Source organism: Bombina bombina, chromosome 3 (assembly GCF_027579735.1).
Source record: "Bombina bombina isolate aBomBom1 chromosome 3, aBomBom1.pri, whole genome shotgun sequence".
Taxonomy (NCBI): Eukaryota; Metazoa; Chordata; class Amphibia; order Anura; family Bombinatoridae; genus Bombina; species Bombina bombina.
The window spans coordinates 372,184,018-372,204,110 of NC_069501.1; the positions used below are offsets into that span (position 1 = coordinate 372,184,018).

At 43.4% G+C, this 20,093-nt stretch overlaps 1 protein-coding gene across 1 annotated transcript in view; it reads left to right on the forward strand.

Moving 5' to 3' along the window:
• Positions 1-20,093, forward strand: part of NME7 (NME/NM23 family member 7) — a 682,167-nt gene that overhangs the window by 220,965 nt on the left and 441,109 nt on the right. The window lies entirely within an intron of this gene.

Here is a 20,093-nt window from a genome sequence, read left to right on the forward strand (position 1 = left end):
CCATCCCTCTCTTTTGCTCTCTCTCTCCCCCCTCTCTTTTGCTCTCTCTCTCTCCCCCCTCTCTTTTGCTCCCTCTCTCCCCCCCCTCTTTTGCTCTGTCTTTCTCCCCATCCCTCTCTTTTGCTCTCTCTCTCCCGCTTACTATTGCTCTCTCTCCCCCCTCTCTTTTGCTCTCTCTCCCCCTCTCTCTTTTTCTCTCTCTCCCCCACTCTTTTTCTCTCTCTCCCCCCTCTCGTTTTCTCTCTCTTCCCCTCTCATTTGCTTTCTCTCCCCCTCTCTTTATCTCTCTCTCCCCTCTCTTTTTTTCTCTTTCCCCTCTCTTTTGCGCTCTCTCTCCATCCCTCTCTTTTGCTCTCTCTCTCCCCCTTTCCTATTGCTCTCTCTTCTGCTCTATTTTTCTCTCTCTCTCTTTGCTCTTTCCCCTCACTTTTGCTCTTTCCCCTCTCTTTTGCTCTCTTTACCCCCTCTCTTCTGCATTTCCCCCTCTCTTTTACTCTTTCCTATCTCTTTTTGTCTCTCCCCCTCTCTTTCTATTTCTCTCCCATCTCTCTTGCGCCAACAGCGCCCGGCCACGCCCACGCTCCTGCCCGGCCACGCCCACCGCCGGAAACAGAAACAGCATGGTAAGGCCAGGTGTGTTTGTCCTTGTGCTGTCTCTACTGCGCATGACAGCTTCGGACAAACACACTTGGCCTTTTATAGGTTCGTGCCCTGAAGTTCTATCTTCAGGCTACCAAGGATTTCAGACAGTCTACATCTCTTTTTGTGGTGTATTTAGGAAAGTGCAGGGGGCTGGAAGCCTCTTCTACTTCTTTGTCCTTTTGGTTGAGGAGGTTGATTCGCTTGGCCTATGAGACAGCGGGACATAAACCTCCTCAGAGGATCACGGCTCATTCAACTAGAATGCTGTGACTTTGTCTTAGGCCTTCAAGAATGAGGTCTCTATGGAGCAAATTTGCGGAAGCTGTTTTTGGGAGAAAGGTTTTGCAGGCTGTGGTGCCCTCAGATTAGGGTCCGCCTTTTCCCTCCCGGTTTCATTCAGTGTCCTCTAGAGCTTGGGTATATGTTCCCAACAGTGATGAATGAAACCGTGGACTCTCCTCCCCTTTAGATGGAAAACATAAATTATGCTTACATGATAATTTAATTTCCATCGAGGGAAGGTGAGTCCACGGCTCCTGCCCGTATCTCCGATGGGCGGACCTAAATTTTAATTTATCTTCTGGCACCATTTATACCCTTATATTTCTCCTATTGTTCCTTGTTCCCTCAGCAGAATGACTGGGGGATGAGGGAAGTGGGGGAGGTATTTAAGCCTTTGGCTGAGGTGACTTTGCCTCCTCCAGGTGTCCAGGTTCTTAATTCCCAACAGTAATGAATGAAACCGTGGACTCTCCTCCCCTTGATGGAAATGAAATTATCAGGTAAGCATAATTTATGTTATTTGTACCTATGGACAGTGTTGCAGAATTTGATGGCACTTTTTAAATAAAGTATAATAATAATTATGATAATATTATTATTATTATTATTATTATTATCAGGTATTTATAAAGCACCAACAGATTACGCAGCGCTATACAAGACATAATGGAACATTACAGGGATGCATTACATACACAAACAAACAAGTACAGTATTGGGGTACATTACAGTTGTAGGTGAAATAATTGAGTTATACAAAAAGAGAGGAATGCCCTGCCCTTGAGCACAATCAGTAGTAGCTCACTTTAAATACAAAGTCGCCTACAGGTAGAGAGGCTCTCAAGCTTACAATCTAAAGGAGAGGGATTGGACACAAAAGGTGAGGGAGAAGGGAAATATGTCTGATATAAGGCAGTGTAAACTGAGAGTGAGTGAAATGTGTGGTGAGTAAATGAGAGTTGGGAAAGTGTAACAGAATATGATAAAGTGTCAGTTCAGAGGCTGTGAGTGTGAAGTAGTTTCTCTATCCTGGATCATTAGGGACAGCTGCACCTAATTGCTGTTAGGTGTTTATATATTAAGGTAAAAACCAGGGTGGGAGGTGGAGGGAGGCTTGGCGGGCTAGTGCGTGCAGAGAGTCTGTAGGATTGTTGTTGCAGTGAGGTCTGTGTGAGAGAGTTGTAAATGAAAAACTATCTGTTAACAAAGGGTAGGTGTATGGGGGGAGGTGTAGCTGGGAGAGGGGAAATGTTAATAATAATAATAGACAAACTCCGCCCACCACTTGCGGGAGCCAATCCATATTTGATACTACAGTAGACAAGGCTAGACGCTGTCATTATGACAGCAAAATCACCATTGTTTTGCAGTTCCTCATCTGATAATCTCAGTTGAAGCCAATTAAGGACAGATATGTGACAACACTCTTAAATTTTATACTTAAATTACAAGAAATGGAGGCAAAATACATAATAAAATATATTGCAAAGTTGTTTTACGTCACATAATTTAAAGGTTTTGTATTAAATCTTTTGCATTACACTCTTTTAAATAATTGTGTATCCTTGTGACTTTTTTTTTACTTATTTATTCAAAAGAACCACAGTAAATCCTCTTTCAATTCCATATATTCTTGCCTACAGCACTTACTTCCATATAGATGTTGAAGTTATTTAATCGTGCTTTGTCCCATGCACCCTAGAGAAGCCAAAAAGCAAAATCTGTAACCTAGTTTTCTCCAACATAGGTGTGTCCAGTCCACGGCGTCATCCTTACTTGTGGGGATATTCTCTTCCCCAACAGGAAATGGCAAAGAGCCCAGCAAAGCTGGTCACATGATCCCTCCTAGGCTCCGCCTTCCCCAGTCATTCTCTTTGCCGTTGTACAGGCAACATCTCCACGGAGATGGCTTAGAGTTTTTTGGTGTTTAAATGTAGTTTTTATTCTTCAATCAAGAGTTTGTTATTTTAAAATAGTGCTGGTATGTACTATTTACTCTGAAACAGGAAAGAGATGAAGATTTCTGTTTGTAAGAGGAAAATGATTTTAGCAACCGTTACTAAAATCGATGGCTGTTTCCACACAGGACTGTTGAGAGGAATTAACTTCAGTTGGGGGAAACAGTGAGCAGACTTTTGCTGCTTGAGGTATGACACATTTCTAACAAGACTCGGTAATGCTGGAAGCTGTCATTTTCCCTATGGGAACCGGTAAGCCATTTTCTTAAGTTTAAGTAAAAGAATAAAGGGCTTCATTAGGGCTTAAAAAACTGGTAGACATTTTTCTGGGCTAAAACGATTACTTTACTAAGTATATTTGGCAGATTATTACTTTTAATAGTTGTTAAATCTTGGGGATTGTTTTAATAAAAACGGCAGGCACTGTATTAGACACCTTTTTCACTGGGGGCCTTTTCTAGTCATAGACAGAGCCTCATTTTCGCGCCTCTAATGCGCAGTTGTTTTTGGAAAGCATGGCATGCAGATGCATGTGTGAGGAGCTAAGAACCACTGAAAAAGCTTATAGAAGGCATCATTTGGTATCGTATTCCCCTCTGGGCTTGGTTGGGTCTCAGCAAAGCAGATACCTGGGACTGTATAGGGGTTAAATGTAAAAACGGCTCCGGTTCCGTTATTTTAAGGGTTAAAGCTTTCAAATTTGGTGTGCAATACTTTTAAGGCTTTAAGTTACTGTGGTGAAATTTTGGTGAAATTTGAAAAATTCCTTCATACTTTTTCACATATTCAGTAATAAAGTGTGTTCAGTTTGAAATTTAAAGGGACAGTAACGGTTTTATTGTAAAACGTTTTTTGTGCTTTGTTGACAAGTTTAAGCCTGTTTAACATGTCTGAACCATCAGATAACGATGTTCTATATGTATGAAAGCCAATGTGTCTCCCCATTTAAATATATGTGATATATTTGTGTCATAATGTCCAAACAAAGTAGGGATAATAATGCCATAGATATGATATTGCCCAAGATGATTCCTCTAATGAGGGGAGTAAGCATGGTACTGCATCATCCCCTTCTGTGTCTACACCAGTTTTGCCCACACAAGAGGCCCCTAGTACATCTAGTGCGCCAATACTTATTACCATACAACAATTAATGGCTGTAATGGATAATTCTATTGCATGCATTTTTTCCAAAATGCCTACTTATCAGAGAAAGCGTGATTGCTCTGTTTTAAACACTGAAGAGCAAGAGGACGCTGATGATATCTGTTCTGACATACCCTCACACCTATCTGAAGGGGCCAGGAGGGAGGTTTTGTCTGAGGGAGAAATTTCAGATTCAGGGAAAATTTCTCAACAAGCAGAACCTGATATTGTAACTTTTAAATTTAAATGTCAACATCTCCACGCACTACTTAAGGAGGTATTATCTACTCTGGATGATTGTGACAATTTGGTCATTCCAGAGAAATTAGGTAAGATGGACAAGTTCCTAGAGGTTCCGGTGCCCCCCGATGTTTTTCCTATACCCAAGCGGGTGGCGGACATAGTAAATAAGGAGTGGGAAAGGCCCGGCATACCTTTTGTCCTCCCCCTATATTTATGAAATTAGTTCCTATAGTCGACCCCAGAAAGGACTTATAGCATACAGTCCCCAAGGTCGAGGGGGCGGTTTCTACTCTAAACAAACGCACTTCTATTCCTATAGAAGATAGTTGTGCTTTCAAGATCCTATGGATTAAAGGTTAGAGGGTTTGCTTAAAAAGATGTTTGTTCAGCAAGGTTACCTTCTACAACCAATTTCATGCATTGTTCCTGTCACTACAGCTGCGTGTTTCTGGTTCGAAGAACTAGAAAAGTCGCTCAATAAAGAATCTTCGTACGAGGAGGTTTTGGACAGAGTTCAAGCTCTTAAATTGGCTAACTCTTTTTTATTTTAGATGCCGCTTTGCAATTAGCTAGATTAGCGGCGAATAATTCAGGGTTTGCTATCGTGGCGCGCAGAGCGCTTTTGCTTATCATCCCTTTCAAGGGTAAAACACTGTTTGGCCCTGACTTGAAAGAGATTATTTCAGACATCACTGGGGGAAAGGGCCACGCCCTTCCTCTGGATAGGTCTTTTAAGGCTAAAAAGAAGCCAAATTTTCGTCCCTTTCGCAGAAACGGACCAGCCTCAAATTCTACACCCTCTAAGGAAGAGGGTAATACTTTTCAAACCAAGCCAGCCTGGAGGCCGATGCAAGGCTGGAACAAGGGTAAGCAGGCCAAGTCACCTGCCACTGCTACCAAAACAGCATGAAGTGTTGGCCCCCGATCTGGGAAGGATCTGGTGGGGGGCAGACTTTCTCTCTTTGCTCAGGCTGGGGCAAGAGATGTTCAGGATCCTTGGGCGCTAGAAATAGTTTCTCAAGGTTATCTCCTGGAATTCAGGGAACTACCCCCAAGGGGAAGGTTCCACGGGTCTCAATTATCTTCGAACAGACATTCTTACACTGTGTAGAAGACCTGTTAAGCATGGGAGTGATTCATCCTGTTCCATTAGGAGAACAAGGGATGGGTTTTTACTCCAACCTGTTCATAATTCCCAAAAAAGAGGGAACATTCAGACCTATTTTAGATCTCAAGATTCTAAACAAGTTTCTAAGGGTCTCATCATTCAAAATGGAAACCATTCGAACGATCCTTCCTACCATCCAGGAAGGTCAATTCATGACCACGGTGGACTTAAAGGATGCGTACCTACGTATTCCTATCCACAAGGAACATTTTCGGTTCCTAAGGTTCGCCTTTCTGGACAAGCTTTTCCTGTGGCACTTCCATTCGGATTAGCCACTGCTCCAAGGATTTTCACAAGGGTACTAGGGTCCCTTCTAGCGGTGCTAAGACCAAGGGGCATTGCAGTAGTACCTTACTTGGACGACATCCTGATTCAAGTGTCGTCTCTGTCAAAAGCAAGGGCTCATACGGACATTGTCCTAGCCTTTCTCAGATCTCACAGGTGGAAAGTGAACATAGAAAAAAGTTCTCTGTCCCCGTCAACAAGAGTTCCCTTCTTGGGAACAATAATAGTTTCCTTAGAAATGAAGGTTTTTCTGACAGAGGCCAGAAAATCAAAACTTCTAAGCTCTTGTCAGGTACTTCATTCTGTTCTTCTTCCTTCCATAGCGCAGTCCATGGAAGTAATAGGTTTGATGGTTGCGGCAATGGACATAGTTCCTTTTGCACGAATTAATCTAAGACCATTGCACCTGTGCATGCTCAGACAGTGGAATGGGGATTATACAGACTTGTCTCCGACGATACAAGTAGATCAAATAACCAGAGATTCACTCCGTTGGTGGCTGACCCTGGACAACCTGTCACAGGGAATGAGCTTCCGCAGACCAGAGTAGGTCATTGTCACGACCGACGCCAGTCTGGTGGGCTGGGGCGCGGTCTGGGAACCCCTGAAAACTCAGGGTCTATGGTTTCGGGAAGACTCTCTTCTCCCGATAAACATAATGGAACTGAGAGCGATATTCAATGCTCTCAAGGCTTGGCCTCGACTAGCAAAGGCCAAATTCATAAGGTTTCAATCAGACATCATGACGACTGTTACATATATCAACCATCAGGGGGTAACAAGGAGTTCCCTGGCGATGGAGGAGCATCCGGGGGAGTGGGAACTCCATCTGGAAATCTTTGCCCAAATAACTCAATTATGGGGCATTCCAGACATGGTTCTGATGGCCTCTCGTCAGAACTTCATGGTCCCTTGTTACGGGTCCAAATCCAGGGATCCCAAGGCGACTCTATTGGATACAATAGTAGCACCTTGGATCTTCAACCTAGCTTATGTATTCCCACCGTTTCCTCTCATTCCCAGGCTGGTAGCCAGGATCAATCTGGAGAGGGCTTCGGTGACCTTGATAGTTCCTGTGTGGCCACGCAGGACTTGGTATGCAGACCTGGTGAATGTGTAATCGGCTCCACCATGGAAGCTACCTTTGAGACAGGACCTTCTTATTCAGGGTCCATTCGAACATCCGAATCTGGTTTTCCTCCAACTGACTGCTTGGAGTTTGAACGCTTGATTTTATCAAAGCGTGGGTTTTCAGATTCTGTAATAGATACTCTTATTCAGGCTAGAAAGCCTGTAACTAGAAAAATTTACCATAATATATGGAAAAAATATATCTGTTGGTGTGAATCTAAAGGATTCCCATGGAACAAGATAAAAATTCCTAAGATTCTTTCCTTTCTACAAGAAGGTTTGGAGAAAGGATTTTCTGCGAGTTCTTTGATGGGACAGATCTCTGCTTTATCTGTTTTACTTCACAAAAGGCTGGCAGCTGTGCCAGACGTTTAAGCGTTTGTTCAGGCTCTGGTTAGAATCAAGCCTGTTTACAGACCTTTGACTCTTCCCTGGAGTCTTAATCTAGTTCTTTCAGTTCTTCAAGGGGTTCCGTTTGAGCCCTTACATTCCGTAGATATTAAATTATTATCTTGGAAAGTTTTGTTATAGGTTGCAATTTCTTCCGCTAGAAGAGTTTCTGAGTTATCTGCTCTGCAGTGTTCTCCGCCCTATCTGGTCCATGCAGATAAGGTGGTTTTACGTACTGAGCCTGGTTTTCTTCCGCAGGTTGTTTCCAACAAAAATATTAACCAGGAGATATCCAGTTTCATAGAAGGAACGTTTGTTACACAATTTGGACGTTGTCCGTGCTCTAAAATTCTATTTAGATGCTACAAAGGATTTCAGACAAACATCTTCCTTGTTTGTTGTTTATTCTGGTAAAAGGAGAGGTCAAAAAGCAACTTCTACCTCTCTATCTTTTTGGCTTAAAAGCATCATCAGATTGGCTTATGAGACTGCCGGTCGGCAGCCTCCTGAAAGAATCACAGCTCATTCCACTAGGGCCGTGGCTTCCACATGGGCCTTTAAGAACGAGGCTTCTGTTGATCAGATATGTAAGGCAGCGACTTGGTCTTCACTGCACACTTTTACCAACTTTTACAAATTTGATACTTTTGCTTCTTCTGAGGCTATTTTTGGGAGAAAGGTTTTGCAAACCGTGGTGCCTTCCATCTAGGTGACCTGATTTGCTCCCTCCCATCATCCGTGTCCTAAAGCTTTGGTATTGGTTCCCACAAGTAAGGATGACGCCGTGGACCGGACACACCTATGTTGGAGAAAACAGAATTTATGTTTACCTGATAAATTACTTTCTCCAACGGTGTGTCCGGTCCACGGCCCGCCCTGGTTTTTTAATCAGGTCTGATGATTTATTTTCTTTAACTACAGTCACCACGGTATCATATGATTTCTCCTATGCAAATATTCCTCCTTTACGTCGGTCGAATGACTGGGGAAGGCGGAGCCTAGGAGGGATCATGTGACCAGCTTTGCTGGGCTCTTTGCCATTTCCTGTTGGGGAAGAGAATATCCCCACAAGTAAGGATGACGCCGTGGACCGGACACACCGTTGGAGAAAGTAATTTATCAGGTAAACATAAATTCTGTTTTTCAAAATGCTGCAAATAATCTATACCGGCTCACTGATGTGCAGCTGTTGCAGTGGCCCCTCTAGGGAGCATATGAAAAGCACAATTTCTCTTGTAAGGTGTATCCAGTCCACGGATTCATCCATTACTTGTGGGATATTCTCCTTCCCAACAGGAAGCTGCAAGAGGATCACCCACAGCAGAGCTGTCTATATAGCTCCTCCCCTAACTGCCACCTCCAGTCATTCTCTTGCAGCTCTCGACAAGGGAAGTAGCTAGAGAGATGTGGTGAATTAGTGTAGTTTATCTTCAATCAAAAGTTTGTTATTTTTAAACGGTGCCGGCGTTGTACTGTTTTCTCTTACATGGTGTATCCAGTCCACGGATTCATCCTTACTTGTGGGATATTCTCAATCCCTACAGGAAGTGGCAAAGAGAGCACACAGCAGAGCTGTCCATATAGCTCCCCTCAGGCTCCGCCCCCCCAGTCATTCTCTTTGCCGCTCTAGCAAGTAGCATCTCCACGGGAGGGTAAAGTGAATGTGGTGTTAGATTTGTAGTTTTTATTTCTTCAATCAAGAGTTTGTTATTTTAAAATAGTGCCGGTTTGTACTATTTACTCTGAGGCAGAAAGTGATAAAGATTTCTGCTGAGAGGAAAAAGATTTTAGCATGTTGTAACTTAAATCCATTGCTGTTCCCACACAGGACTGTTGAGTACCGGAGAACTTCAGTTGGGGGGAACAGTTTGCAGGCTTAACTGCTTAAGGTATGCTCAGTCACTTTTTTTCTAACAAGACTTAGTAATGCTAGAAGACTGACAGAAATCCCCATGTGGGAAGGTAAGCCATATTCTGAGACTCAGTATAGAAGGATGGCTTAGTTAAAGGGCTTAAATCACTGGTGGACACTGTTATGGTAAAATCGATTATTTTATTGCTATAATCTTTTATTTGCACAAGTGTTTATTATGTTTGGAACACTTTTTTGGGGTTTTATACGCCTGGCATATTTTTAGACACCTAATTTTGCTTAGGAAGGCCCCACAACTCCGGAGTGAAGAGGGAGGGGGCTTAATTTTCGCGCCTCAGTTGCGCAGTTCTTTTGCAAGACAGCTTCATGCAGCTTCACATGTAGAGTCCAGAGATTGCAGGAGGACTACAGGGAGGCTTTTTTTTTGTTCCAAAACTAATCCCAAAGGAAGGTAGGGCCACAGCAGAGACTGTGGCATAGTGCTGTAGTGTGTTAAACCGGTGGCCTGCTTCAATTTGCTCCGGTTTGGGCAATAAGGGGTTAATTGTCTTGAAACTTGGTGTGCAATCATTTCAAAGCATTAGGATTATATGGTGAAAATTTCATAAAGATTGGATGTTTTTTTGAGATTTGGTAAAAAAGTGTGCGCTTTTTATTATTTAAAGGCACAGTACCGTTTTTTCAAAAAGTGTTTTTTTTCTGTATTTGAGTGCTGTCTAAGTCTGTCTGACATGTCTGTGCCTACAGATAGACCCTGTTCTATGTGTTTAAAAGCCATGGCTGTACCCCCATTGCATTTGTGTTTAAAGTGTGCTAAGGTATCTAAACATTTTAATGACCATGCAGTGACACTTAAAAATGTAGCCCAAGATGATTCTTTGACGGAAGGTAATGAGGATAGTCCTTCTTCCTCTCCCCATGTGTCGACACCAGTTACGCCCGCGCAAGCGTTGCCTAGTACCTCTAGCGCATTGTGCCCTATTACTTTACAGCAATTAGCAGCAGTCATGGATAATTCCCTTGCAGCATTTCTATCCAAACTGCCAGTTTTTCCAAAGAAGCGCGATAGCTCAGTATTAAATACAGAGGATGAGCAATCAGAAGCTTTGGATGATTTATCTGTTGTACCCTCACAACACTCTGAAGTGGCAGTGAGAGATGGTCTGTCCGAGGGAGAAATTTCTGACACAGGAAATGTTTCTCAGCGGGCAGAGTCAGATTCCTTAGCGTTTAAATTTAAGCTGGAACACCTCTGCGTCCTGCTTAAGGAAGTTTTAGCTAAGCTGGATGATTGTGACCCCATGGTGGTCCCAGAAAAATTGTGTAAAATGAACAGGTTTTTAGAGGTCCCTGTATACACTGATGCGTTTCCGATCCCGAAGAGGGTGGCGGATATTGTGACTAGGGAGTGGGAGAGACCAGGTGTACCTTTTGTTCCCCCCCCCCCTATCTTTAAGAAAATGTTCCCCATAAATGACCCCAGACGGGACGCGTGGCAGACGGTCCCTAAGGTAGAGGGAGCAGTTTCAACACCTGCTAAGCGTACAACTATACCAATAGAAGACAGTTGTGCTTTTAAAGACCCTATGGATAAAAAATTGGAAGGTTTGCTGAAGAAAATGTTTGTTCAGCAAGGTTTCTTTCTTCAGCCAATTGCCTGCATTATTCTTGTAACTACTGCAGCGGCTTTTTGGTTTGAGGCGCTGGAGGAGTCGCTCCAGAGGGAGACTTCATATGACGAAGTCATGGATAGAATTCATGCTCTAAAGCTGGCTAATTCTTTTATCACTGATGCCGCTTTCCAATTAGCTAAGTTAGCAGCGAAAAATTCAGGTTTTGCCATTATGGCGTGAAGGACGCTTTGGCTCAAATCATGGTCGGCTAACGTGTCGTCCAAAACAAAGTTACTAAACATTCCTTTCAAGGGAAAGACCCTTTTCTCCTACATTGGTGTGTCCGGTCCACGGCTTCATCCTTACTTGTGGGAATATTCTCTTCCCCAACAGGAAATGGCAAAGAGAGCACAGCAAAAGCTGCCCATATAGCCCCCCCTCTGGCTCCGCCCCCCAGTCATTCTCTTTGCCGCTCTGAACAAGTAGCATCTCCACGGGGATGGTAAAGAGTATGTGGTGTTAGTTGTAGTTTTATTTCTTCTATCAAGAGTTTGTTATTTTAAAATAGTGCCGGTTTGTACTATTTACTCTACAACAGAAAGTGATGAAGAGTTCTGTTAAAAGAGGAGTATGATTTTAGCAACAGTAACTAAAATCCATTGCTGTTCCCACGCAGGACTGTTGAGCCCAGAGAACTTCAGTTGGGGGGAACAGTTTGCAGACTTTTCTGCTCCAGGTATGGCTAGTCTCTTTTCTAACAAGACATAGTAATGCTAGAAGACTGTCATTTCCCTTTTGGGATCGGTAAGCCATTTTCTTAGACTCATAACAGAATGAAGGCTTATAAATGGGCTATATACTGGTTGACACTATTGTGGGCTAAATCGATTGATTTATATAATATTTATATGATTTTTGGAGTGTTTTGAGACTTGGAAACATTTTTGGGAATGTTTTATTATGCCTGGTAGTTTGTTAGACACCTAATCTAGTCAGGAAGGCCCCTTCACTCTGGTATGCAGAGGGAGGAAGCCTCATTTTCGCGCCTTAATTGCGCAGTTACTTCTGGAAGCAGTGCATGCAGCTTCATGTGAGAGGGTCCTGTGGCCACAAAAACGATTCTAAGAGGCTTATTTCTGTGGTGAATAAACCCCAAGGAAGGTAAAGCAAAAGGCTGTGGCAGGGACTGTAGTGGGTTTAAACTGCTAAATTGAACAATTAGCTCTGGTTTGCTCATTTAAGGGCTTAAAGACTTGAAATTTCTTTTGCAATACTTTCAAAGCATTAAAGGGACATTCAACACTGCCCACAACAATAACCTATGTTTCTAAACTAAGTATAAAGAGCAAGCTTCAACGTTCCCCCTTTCTCTTACTTACTGCCTTCACTGTTCAATCCTCATTGATAACTTCAAAATGTGTCTCCTAATATGGCTGCTTAACTCCCCCCACTGTGACGTACAGCTCGTCTTCTTCAAACTAGCCGGCACTTCTATCTCATTTCTCCTACTTCAATCCCAGCGCGTTCACGGGCATTAGCGCATGCGCGATACAATAGGAACATTAAAAGCGGAACCATAATAACCCAAGTTGTTTCCGTTCCGGCAAACTAATTTGTTGATGCGGATAGTGTTATTACCTAACACAACGTAATAGAGTGCTGTAAGTAATATCAGCGTAACGGAAACAACTTCGATTATTTTGGTTCCGCTTTTAGTGTTCCTAGTATATTGCGCATGCGCTAACGGCCGTGAACGCGCTTGGATTTCAGTCCGGGGAATGGGCTCTCATTGGCTGCTAGTTTGAGAAAGAAGGCGAAGACGTCACGGTGGGGGGAGTTAGGAAGACATATTAGGACACCAATTTGGAAGATAACAATGACGATTCAACAGTGAAGGCGGTAAGTAAGAGAAAGGGGGCACCTTGCAGCTTGATCGTTTTATTTAGTTTTGAAACATAGATTAATGTTGTGGGCAGTGTTGAATGTCCCTTTAAGACACTAGGGTGCAAATTTCGTAAAGATCGGATAATTCCTTCATAGTTTTTCAAACATTCAGAAATAAAGTGTACTCTGTTTATTATTTAAAGAGACAGTAACGGTTTTGTTTAAAAAAGTTTTTTTTGCATTAATAGCCTGACTAAGTCTGTCTAACATGTCTGTACCTTCAGATAGATTATGTTCTGTGTGTATGGAGGCTAAGGTGATTCCCCTTTAAATGTATGTGAAAATTGTGCCATGGCGTCCAAACAAAGTAAGGACAGTATTTAATAAGGTTGCCCAAGATGATTCTTCAAATGAAGGTAGTGGGGATAGTTCATCATCCTCTCTTTCTGTGTCAACACCAGTTATGCCCGCGCAGGCGACACCTAGTACATCTAGCGCGCCAATGCTTGTTACTATGCAACAATTAACTGCAGTAATGGATAATTCTATAGCAAATCTTTTATCCAAACTGCCAACACTTCCCAGAAAGCGTGATTGCTCAGTTTTGAATACAGAGGATGAGCAAGTGGGCGCTGATGATAGTTTATCTGTAATACCCTCACACCAGTCTGAATTGGCAGTGAGGGAGGGGCTGTCTGAGGGAGAAATTTCTGATTCAGGAAAAGTTTCTCAGCAGACAGAACCTGATATCGTGACGTTTAAATTTAAGTTAGAACATCTCCGCGCCCTGCTTAAGGAGGTGCTAACTACTCTTGACGATTGCGACTCTTTGGTAATTCCAGAGAAATTGTGTAAAATGGACAAATTCCTTGAGGTCCCTGTACACACTGATGCCTTTCCGATACCCAAGAGGGGGGCGGACATAGTGAACAAGGAGTGGGAGAAGCCAGGTATACCTTTTGTCCCACCTCCTATATTTAAGAAAATGTTCCCCATTGTCGACCCCAGAAGGGACGCATGGCAAACAGTCCCTAAGGTTGAAGGAGCAGTTTCTATGTTGGGCAAGCGCACGACTATTCCCATTGAGGACAGTTGTGCTTTCAAAGATCCTATGGATAAATAATTGGAAGGATTGCTTAAAAAGATATTTGTTCAGCAAGGTTTCCTTCTTCAGCCAATTTCATGCATTATTCCTGTCACCACGGCGGCGTCTTTTTGGTTCGAGGAACTAGAAAATTCGCTCAATAAGGAGACTCCATATGAGGAAGTCCTGGACAGAATTCACGCACTAAAGTTGGCTAATTCCTTTATTTTAGATGCCGCTTTGCAATTGGCGAAATTAGCGGCGAAAAATTCAGGTTTTGCAATTGTGGCGCACAGGGCGCTTTGGCTAAAATCTTGGTCGGCGGATGTGTCATCCAAGACAAAATTGCTTAATATTCCTTTCAAAGGTAAGACCCTTTTTGGGCCAGAATTGAAGGAGATTATTTCAGACATCACTGGGGAAAGGGCCATGCCCTCCCACAGGATAGGCCTTTCAAGGCTAAGAACAAATCTAATTTTCGTTCCTTTCGCAACTTCAGGAACGGACCGTCTCCTAACTCTGCAGCCTCTAGACAAGAGGGTAACGCTTCCCAGGCTAAGCCAGCATGGAAACCAATGCAAGGCTGGAACAAGGGTAAACAGGCCAAGAAGCCTGCTGCTGCTACCAAGACAGCATGAAGGGGTAGCCCCCGATCCGGGACCGGATCTAGTAGGGGGCAGACTTTCTCTCTTTGCTCAGGCTTGGGCAAGAGATGTTCAGGATCCCTGGGTACTAGAAATAGTCTCTCAGGTTTATCTTCTAGAATTCAAGGAACTTCCTCCAAGGGGAAGGTTCCACATGTCTCGCTTATCTTCAGACCAGATAAAGAGACAGGCATTCTTACATTGCATAGGAGATCTATTAAAGATGGGAGTGATACACCCAGTTCCAACAGTGGAACAAGGTCAGGGGTTTTACTCAAACCTGTTTGTAGTTCCCAAAAAAGAGGGAACTTTCAGACCAATTCTGGATTTAAAAATTCTAAACAAATTCCTCAGAGTTCCATCGTTCAAAATGGAAACCATTCGAACGATTTTACCAACAATCCAGGAGGGTCAATACATGACTACCGTGGATTTAAAGGATGCGTACCTACATATTCCTATCCACAAAGATCATCATCAGTTCCTAAGGTTCGCCTTTCTGGACAAACATTACCAGTTCGTGGCTCTTCCGTTCGGTTTAGCCACTGCTCCCAGAATTTTCACAAAGGTGCTAGGGTCCCTTCTAGCGGTTCTAAGACCGTGGGGCATTGCAGTGGCACCTTACCTAGACGACATCCTAATCCAAGCGTCGTCCCTTTTCAGATCAAGGGCTCATACAGACATTGTATTAGCTTTTCTCAGGTCTCACGGGTGGAAGGTGAACATGGAAAAGAGTTCCCTGTCCCCGTCTACAAGAGTTCCTTTTCTGGGAACAATAATAGATTCTGTAGAAATTAAGATTTTTCTGACACTCCTGCCATCTATCTGCAATTCACATCCCAGGAGTAGACAACTGGGAGGCGGATTATTTGAGTCATCAGACTTTCCATCCGGGGGAGTGGGAACTCCACCCGGAGGTCTTTGCCCAGTTAACTCAATTATGGGGCATTCCAGACCTGGATCTAATGGCGTCTCGTCAGAACTTCAAGGTTCCTCGCTACGGGTCCAGATCCAGGGATCCCAAGGCGACACTGGTGGATGCATTAGTGGCGCCTTGGTCATTCAACCTAGCTTATGTGTTTCCACCGTTTCCTCTCCTTCCCAGGTTCGTAGCCAGGATCAAACAGGAGAAGGCCTCAGTGATTCTGATAGCTCCTGCGTGGCCACGCAGGACTTGGTATGCAGACCTGGTGAATATGTCATCGGCTCCACCATGGAAGCTACCTTTGAGACAGGATCTTCTAGTACAAGGTCCATTCGAACATCCAAATCTAGTCTCTCTGCAGCTTACTGCTTGGAAATTGAACGCTTGATTTTATCGAAGCGTGGGTTTTCAGATTCAGTTATAGATACTCTGGTCCAAGCCAGAAAACCTGTGACTAGGAAAATTTACCATAAAATATGGAAAAAATATATCTGTTGGTGTGAATCCAAGGGATTCTCTTGGAGTAAAATTAAAATTCCTAAGATTCTTTCCTTTCTCCAAGAGGGTTTGGATAAAGGGTTGTCAGCGAGTTCTCTAAAAGGACAGATATCTGCTTTGTCTGTTTTGTTACACAAACGCCTGGCAGCTGTGCCAGATGTACAAGCTTTTGTACAGGCCTTAGTCAGAATCAAGCCTGTTTACAGACCCATGACTCCTCCATGGAGTCTAAATTTAGTTCTTTCAGTTCTTCAAGGGGTTCCGTTTGAACCTCTACATTCCATAGATATTAAGTTACTATCTTGGAAAGTTCTGTTTTTGGTTGCTATTTCTTCTGCTAGAAGAGTTTCTGAATTGTCTGCTTTGCAGTGTGATCCACCCTATCTGGTATTCCATGCAGATAAGGTTGTTTTGCGTACCAAACCTGGTTTTCTTCCAAAAGTGGTTTCCAACAGGAATATTAACCAGGAAATAGTTGTTCCTTCTCTGTGTCCGAATCCAGTTTCAAAGAAGGAACATTTGTTACACAATTTAGATGTGGTCCGTGCTTTAAAATTCTATTTAGATGCAACAAAGGATTTCAGACAGACTTCATCTTTGTTTGTCGTTTATTCTGGTAAGAGGAGAGGACAGAAAGCTACTGCTACCTCTCTTTCTTTTTGGCTGAAAAGCATCATCCGATTGGCTTATGAGACTGCCGGACGGCAGCCTCCTGAACGAATTACAGCTCACTCTACTAGAGCTGTGGCTTCCACATGGGCCTTCAAGAACGAGGCTTCTGTTGATCAGATATGTAAGGCAGTGACTTGGTCTTCTCTGCACACTTTTGCCAAATTTTACAAATTCGATATTTATGCTTATTCGGAGGCTATTTTTGGGAGAAAGGTTTTGCAAGCCATGGTGCCTTCCGTTTAGGTAACCTGACTTGTTCCCTCCCTTCATCCGTGTCCTAAAGCTTTGGTATTGGTTCCCACAAGTAAGGATGAAGCCGTGGACCGGACACACCAATGTAGGAGAAAACAGAATTTATGCTTACCTGATAAATTACTTTCTCCTACGGTGTGTCCGGTCCACGGCCCGCCCTGGCTTTTAGTCAGGTTTAAAAATTTTTCTTTCTCCAACATAGGTGTGTCCGGTCCACGGCGTCATCCTTACTTGTGGGATATTCTCTTCCCCAACAGGAAATGGCAAAGAGCCCAGCAAAGCTGGTCACATGATCCCTCCTAGGCTCCGCCTACCCCAGTCATTCTCTTTGCCGTTGTACAGGCAACATCTCCACGGAGATGGCTTAGAGTTTTTTAGTGTTTAACTGTAGTTTTTATTATTCAATCAAGAGTTTGTTATTTTGAAATAGTGCTGGTATGTACTATTTACTCAGAAACAGAAAAGAGATGAAGATTTCTGTTTGTATGAGGAAAATGATTTTAGCAACCGTAACTAAAATCCATGGCTGTTCCACACAGGACTGTTGAGAGCAATTAACTTCAGTTGGGGGAACAGTGTGCAGTCTCTTGCTGCTTGAGGTATGACACATTCTAACAAGACGATGTAATGCTGGAAGCTGTCATTTTCCCTATGGGATCCGGTAAGCCATGTTTATTACGATTGTAAATAAGGGCTTCACAAGAGCTTATTAAGACTGTAGACTTTTCTGGGCTAAATCGATTCGTTATTAACACATATTTAGCCTTGAGGAATCATTTTATCTGGGTATTTTGATATAATAATATCGGCAGGCACTGTATTAGACACCTTATTTCTTAGGGGCTTTCCCAAAGCATAAACAGAGCCTCATTTTCGCGCCGGTGTGGCGCACTTGTTTTTGAGAGGCATGGCATGCAGTCGCATGTGAGAGGAGCTCTGATACTTAGAAAAGACTTTCTGAAGGCGTCATTTGGTATCGTATTCCCCTTTGGGTTTGGTTGGGTCTCAGCAAAGCAGATACCAGGGACTGTAAAGGGGTTAAAGTTTTAAAACGGCTCCGGTTCCGTTATTTTAAGGGTTAAAGCTTCCAAATTTGGTGTGCAATACTTTTAAGGCTTTAAGACACTGTGGTGAAAATTTGGTGAATTTTGAACAATTCCTTCATGTTTTTTCGCAATTGCAGTAATAAAGTGTGTTCAGTTTACAATTTAAAGTGACAGTAACGGTTTTATTTTAAAACGTTTTTTGTACTTTATTATCAAGTTTATGCCTGTTTAACATGTCTGAACTACCAGATAGACTGTGTTCTGAATGTGGGGAAGCCAGAATTCCTATTCATTTAAATAAATGTGATTTATGTGATAATGACAATGATGCCCAAGATGATTCCTCAAGTGAGGGGAGTAAGCATGGTACTGCATCATTCCCTCCTTCGTCTACACGAGTCTTGCCCACTCAGGAGGCCCCTAGTACATCTAGCGCGCCAATTCTCCTTACTATGCAACAATTAACGGCTGTAATGGATAATTCTGTCAAAAACATTTTAGCCAAAATGAACCCTTGTCAGCGTAAGCGTGGCTGCTCTGTTTTAGTTACTGAAGAGCATGACGACGCTGATATTAATATCTCTGAAGGGCCCCTAACCCAATCTGAGGGGGCCAGGGAGGTTTTGTCTGAGGGAGAAATTACTGATTCAGGGAACATTTCTCAACAGGCTGAACCTGATGTGATTGCATTTAAATTTAAGTTGGAACATCTCCGCATTTTGCTTAAGGAGGTATTATCCACTCTGGATGATTGTGAAAAGTTGGTCATCCCAGAGAAACTATGTAAAATGGACAAGTTCCTAGAGGTGCCGGGGCTCCCAGAAGCTTTTCCTATACCCAAGCGGGTGGCGGACATTGTTAATAAAGAATGGGAAAGGCCCGGTATTCCTTTCGTCCCTCCCCCTATATTTAAAAAATTGTTTCCTATGGTCGACCCCAGAAAGGACTTATGGCAGACAGTCCCCAAGGTCGAGGGAGCGGTTTCTACTTTAAACAAACGCACCACTATACCCATAGAGGATAGTTGTGCTTTCAAAGATCCTATGGATAAAAAATTAGAAGGTTTGCTTAAAAAGATGTTTGTTCAGCAGGGTTACCTTCTACAACCAATTTCATGCATTGTCCCTGTCACTACAGCCGCATGTTTCTGGTTTGATGAACTGATAAAGGCGCTCGATAGTGATTCTCCTCCTTATGAGGAGATTATGGACAGAATCAATGCTCTCAAATTGGCTAATTCTTTCACCCTAGACGCCACTTTGCAATTGGCTAGGTTAGCGGCTAAGAATTCTGGGTTTGCTATTGTGGCGCGCAGAGCGCTTTGGTTGAAATCTTGGTCGGCTGATGCGTCTTCCAAGAACAAGCTACTAAACATTCCTTTCAAGGGGAAAACGCTGTTTGGCCCTGACTTGAAAGAGATTATCTCTGATATCACTGGGGGTAAGGGCCACGCCCTTCCTCAGGATCGGCCTTTCAAGGCAAAAAATAGACCTAATTTTCGTCCCTTTCGTAAAAACGGACCAGCCCAAAGTGCTACGTCCTCTAAGCAAGAGGGTAATACTTCTCAAGCCAAGCCAGCTTGGAGACCAATGCAAGGCTGGAACAAGGGAAAGCAGGCCAAGAAACCTGCCACTGCTACCAAGACAGCATGAAATATTGGCCCCCGATCCGGGACCGGATCTGGTGGGGGGCAGGCTCTCTCTCTTCGCTCAGGCTTGGGCAAGAGATGTTCTGGATCCTTGGGCGCTAGAAATAGTCTCCCAGGGTTATCTTCTGGAATTCAAGGGACTTCCCCCAAGGGGGAGGTTCCACAGGTCTCAGTTGTCTTCAGACCACATAAAGAGACAGGCGTTCTTACATTGTGTAGAAGACCTGTTAAAAATGGGAGTGATTCATCCTGTTCCATTAAGGGAACAAGGGATGGGGTTCTACTCCAATCTGTTCATAGTTCCCAAAAAAGAGGGAACGTTCAGACCAATCTTAGATCTCAAGATCTTAAACAAGTTTCTCAAGGTTCCATCGTTCAAGATGGAAACCATTCGAACTATTCTTCCTTCCATCCAGGAAGGTCAATTCATGACCACGGTGGATTTAAAGGATGCGTATCTACATATTCCTATCCACAAGGAACATCATCGGTTCCTAAGGTTCGCATTCCTGGACAAACATTACCAGTTCGTGGCGCTTCCTTTCGGATTAGCCACTGCTCCAAGGATTTTCACAAAGGTACTAGGGTCCCTTCTAGCGGTGCTAAGACCAAGGGGCATTGCAGTAGTACCTTACCTGGACGACATTCTGATTCAAGCGTCGTCCCTTCCTCAAGCAAAGGCTCACACGGACATCGTCCTGGCCTTTCT